The 5277-nt window shown below is 43.5% G+C and overlaps 1 pseudogene; it reads right to left on the reverse strand.

The window, feature by feature from the left end:
- Nucleotides 1–2094: 2094 nt before the first annotated feature.
- On the reverse strand, nucleotides 2095–2867 carry LOC116275253 (annotated as a pseudogene).
- Nucleotides 2868–5277: the final 2410 nt, after the last annotated feature.

Raw genomic sequence — 5277 nt, forward strand, 5'->3', positions numbered from 1 at the left:
AATGAAGAACATTTCAGAGCAGGTTGAGACCCTAACTGATACAAATGAGGATCATTAGCTTCCCTGGGCTCTCCTGTTCAGTGTAGGACAAGAACCGTGCAAATAGAAGGAGATGACTAGGGCTGTAATAGTAAAATTATAACCCCACACCAGACCTGGGTCTTTTAATAAGAAGAGCCATGTTCATCTCCAGTCTCAAAGCCACTTGAGGGCCTGAAGACCATCAATATAGATGACGCTTAGCTGTTCTCATCCAAGGATAACAAATGTTTTCAGAACCACCCACTTCTCTTCCCCTCCGATATGCATAATACTTCCACAAGGCCTGGAAACTAAAGAAGATTCCAAATATGATTCTCTCTCAGGCTGAGATCAACCACACTGTTTATGATTATGAAGCACCACTACATGCTAAATCTCGCACTTAGCACTTTGCATGCATTATTTCATTTCATCCCATCCACAGGCCTGGGAGGTAAGTATCATCAATACTCCCATTTTAATGATAAGGATAGCTGAGGTTCAGAGAGATTGGGTAACTTGCCCAAGGTCAAAAAGTAAGTGACAAGTCAGAGATTAAAACAGAAAGCCAGCTTTGATAAGTTGTTTTTAGGATCAACTGTTGTGGAGAGGTGACAAAAATGAAAATGAGCAGACATGTCAGAGCAAACACAAAAGGAAGAATTATTCTGTGAAGAGAAAGGACCTGTTCCAGGGCCTAGAGACAGAAAAGAGCTTGGGAGGTGTGAGGACCTTCTAAGTGTCTATTGCTGACTAATTGTCAGCCCCTACGATGTGACTTAAGATATCAGGGGCCTTGATTCTCCTTCACAGGCCTCTCCACATGGCTGCTTGGGCTTCCTCCAGCATGGAGGCTGTGTTCCCATGGGGATGTGATGGAAGCTACTAGTCTTTTTAATTGCAAAGCACAGAAATGGCACAGTGTTACCGCCACCATATTCTTTTGGTCAACTCAGTCACCACTAATTCAGTGGGAGGAATGACAAAGAGTTTAAAAAAAAAGCCAGTGTGGTGGAAACACAGTTGACTAGGGATGAAGGAGCAAGAAATGGAAGGGTTTTGGAACAAGGTGATGGGAGAGAGATATTTTTCAAGGCTTTATTGGCCATGTGAAGGACTTTGGATTTCATACTAAGTGCAGAAGAAACCTTTACTCCTTTTTCTCCCTTGCTCTTATCTCAACTGTGATAGAAGACTAATACAACTAAGGACTGGAGGGATTTCATCTTCAGTCCACAGAGCAAATCTGCATGCACATAAGATGCATTTAATGATTGTAAGGTATTAGTAAACTGTCATCTTCAACTATAAGCTCCCCCAAAGTATCATCTGTTGCTGAGGGAGCCACATAACATTCCAGATTTCCAAGTTTCAGGAACAACGCCAATATACCTCCCCAGGTGTCATACCAGGTACTGCCACACCATTTTCACATGCAGAATGGCTGCTGCTTGGTTTTTTGCCTACCTGTCACCCTCACATAGTTTATACCCCTGAACACAAAAAAGCCAACAGCCCTTCAGTTTGATTATCAGCCAGTCTGTCCATATATAAACACTGCTTTGAGGTCAGGGAGTTTGGCTGTGCCCATACAACTGAATTACTGGGTCCAACATGGCTCCCCAATGTTTTGGTGTCTTCATGGTTAGAGAACTGGGTTTCTTGGTGCCAGTTAGAGTTATTCGGTGAGGAAGAAGCGAAGAGGAGTAGCTTCCTTCCATTGCTAAAGCCAGAACTTCTCTGTACAACAAAGAACGTAAACGTTATGACATACTGGAGAGTGGGATGATGCTACTCAACACATTAAATACCTTCTGTGCTGAGGTAGCAAGACAGTTCGGACAGACTCCAAATTCTAGAATTGCTAAGAATAGAGAGAGGAATTATCCATAAGTATTTTTTTTTTTCAATACAATGTAGTAAGTATAGGGATACAGGCATTCAAAGGGTACAATGAGATCCCAGAATTGGGGGCGCTAGCTGAGTTTTTGGGAGTGGTGAAGCAGGATAGGTTTCAAAGAGGAGGTAATTTGGGACCAGAATTTAGGAGTGGCAGTTAATAAAAGTATTTCAGACAGACAGGAAATTGAAGGAAAAAAAGGCTCTTTATGTGAGGCAGCTAGGTAAGTGTCCATTTTGAGGAGGAGGGTTGCATAAGAGGGCAACATTACTGAAATATAACTTTAAAAAAAAAATCCTGCCTCAGGTTTATTTGTACAAATAGCATGGGAGGACACCAGCCCCATGAAGACAGCAACCCAGGGGGGCCACCCCAGTCCTTCTGTCCTCACGTTGGCAGACCAAGATCTCTACTCTGAAGCCTTTGTAGGGGTCTGGGCACCCTTGGGAGCCTGAGCTGGAACTGAAGCTGGAGCTGCAGCCTGGGCCTTGGTTTGGTCCTTGGTCTTGGCCTTTGGCTGGCACAGCCTGAGCCCCTTGGCAATGCAGGCACGAGCATGCTTCCTAAGCTTGTAGTGGGCAATGTAGGCAAGTCGATTGAGCTTGCAGCTGACACCCTTTGGGATCTTGGGTTTAACCTCCTTGGGCTTATGAGGGCCTTGATAGCCACGGCACGTGCACTCATGGCTTTGGCACTGTTGACCTGCATCTTCTTTAGGCCCTTCTTCTTGTGCTACTTGGCGAGCACTTGTTCCTCAGGAATTTGGGGTCCATTCCCTTAAGAGATTTGTATCTTTGTATTCAGGGTTTCTTGATGCTATTTCTGTGCCATTTTCGGGACTGGTTGTGTGTGGTGTGGTTCTCGGACTTGGCCATGTCTGCACTTTAAGCCACAGCTCCTGAAGCACCTAGAACCAGAAATGGAATATAACTTTAACACAAGTTGTGACAAGGGACAGAAAGGAAAAGATAAACAGTGGGTAGATCACAGACGGCTGTATATACTATGTTAAATAACTTTGTATTTATTATGCTGTAGCTATCAATGATTTTTAAGGAGAATGACTTCATCAGATTTTTGTTTCAGATAAATTATTCTGGTAGAAATATAAAGACAGGCAATATTGAGCCAGGATTGAAAGGAAGAGAGACCAGTGGGAGCTACTGACTCAATAGTGCGGGTTTGTTATATAGGTAAACTCATGCCATGGGAGTTTGTTGTACAGATTATTTCATCACCCAGGTAGTTATCTTTTCTGCTCCTCTCCCTCCTCCCACTCTCCACCCTCAGGTAAGCCCCAGTGTCTGTTGTTCCCCTTTTTGTATCCATGTATTCTCATCATTTAGCTCCTACTTGTAAGTAAGTGGGAACATGCAGTATTTGGTTTTCTTTTCCTGCATTAGTTTGCTAAGGATAATGATCTCCAGCTCCATCCATGTCCCTGCAAAGGGCATGAACTCATTCTTTTCTATGGCTGCATAGTATTCCCCCCAAGGTGTATATGTACCACATTTTCTTTATCCAGTCTACCATTGATGGGCATTTAGGTTGATTCCATGTCTTTGCTATTGTGAATAGTGCTGCAGTGAACACACACGTGCATGTGTCTTTATGTTAGAGTAATTTCCATTTCTATGGGTATATACCCAGTAATGGGATTGCTAGATCAACTGGTATTTCTGTTCTTAGCTCTTTGAGGAATTACCACACAGCTTTCCACAATGGTTGAACTAATGTCCACTCCCATCAATAGTGTATAAGCATCCACTTTTTTCTCAGCAACCTTGCCAGCCTCTGTTATTTTTTGACTTTTTAATAATAGTCATTCTTACTGGTGTAAGAGACCTATCATTAATAAGATAAGGAAATCTAATTTTAAAAAAAGACAATTTGTGACACAAGATATAGAATGATATGAGGGGTTGGAATCAAGGGGTGGTCCTTAAAACTTGGAAGAGGAACCTTATCCTCTGAGACTGGTGAAGGAAGAGTTCAGACCTCCCTATGATAGCATGTGAGGAGCAAGAAGAAGTGCATATCTGGTTGTACCCCATTTCTTATATGTTCTGAGCCCAGGGCAAAAGTATAAGTAGATATTCGCATGTCTGTATCCAAATATTTAAAATTTATCAATCAAGCAAAAAATTAGTTAAATAAAATATGTCAGATAGACATGTTTAATAGAATATGCCTATCTTGACAGATATACCTTCTTTAATATTTGGGAAGCCAACTCCTCATTTAGAGTTTTGGACTCCTCAGAGTTCTATGCTAGAATACAGAGACCTGAGAGAGCCACCCCAGCCCATGACCTAATTCTCTTGTCTTCCTATTTCTGGTCCCACAGTGCACCATGAGAGACCTGCAAGGACACATGTGGACACCCAAGCCTGCAAGCCCAGATGCAGGCCACATCCCTCTGGAAACAGCCACTCCTTAGCCGCTCCTTGAGCCTAGAGATACATGCATAGTGGGTTCAGCCATCCTTGGGAGAAAAGATTCTGGAAGAAGTCCATGGAAGACCTATAAACAGGCTCATGGCAATCTGTGCAAGGAATTCTGAGGTTCTGGGTACTCATCGCATAATGTAGAAAAGGAAATGTGGTTCTGGGTGGACATGTCCCCCTTAGCTTCACACACCCCTTGCCCTGTATGGAGGAGCTCAGGTATGTGGCCAGAATGATGCTCTCTAAAGATCAGGGCACAGGGCAGAAGCTCCTCTTGCCCAGGCCTAGGGGTGGTACAGTCCAGTAGCCTCCATGTTCTTGATGGAACACACACACACACACGCGCGTGCGCGCGCACACACACACACACACACATACACACAAAGCCAAAGTTATTAGCCAACACTGAAGTTGGTCAGGAATCCATCCAGAGGAACCAATGCTACCTCTCAGGTTTTGTTCCTTTAACTCCTGGGAAACAGTATCCAAGTAGTTTGCCAGGAGAATTTGTTTTTTCTCTTGAAATAGAAGCACTCACCAGTCAAGCAAGCATGGATTAGAATCCCTGAGGTACTACAGCTTACAGGCGTTCGCTTGGTAGATTTTTTTTCCTACTCACTGCCAATTTGAGTGGACTCATAAAGTTTGTTTTGTGCCAGAAGCATGAACTGGAAGGGGAAAAAAAAGACATCACCACAAAACTCACTTCAAAGCCAGAGAGCTCTTGAAACTGATTTCATCTCAGGAGTCCCTATCAGTGCTGAAAGCAGGTCACCTTCAGAAAGAGATCTGTCCACCATGAAGGCTGCAGAGCTTTCGTGAAGAGCAGGTCTTCTCCCCTGACATAAAGGTAAATCTAGGTGTAAATGGCATCACTGGCCAACAGAAACAGGGGCCCACAGAAAGAGG

The sequence above is a fragment of the Papio anubis genome, chromosome 6 (genome assembly GCF_008728515.1).
Source record: "Papio anubis isolate 15944 chromosome 6, Panubis1.0, whole genome shotgun sequence".
Taxonomy (NCBI): domain Eukaryota; kingdom Metazoa; phylum Chordata; class Mammalia; order Primates; family Cercopithecidae; genus Papio; species Papio anubis.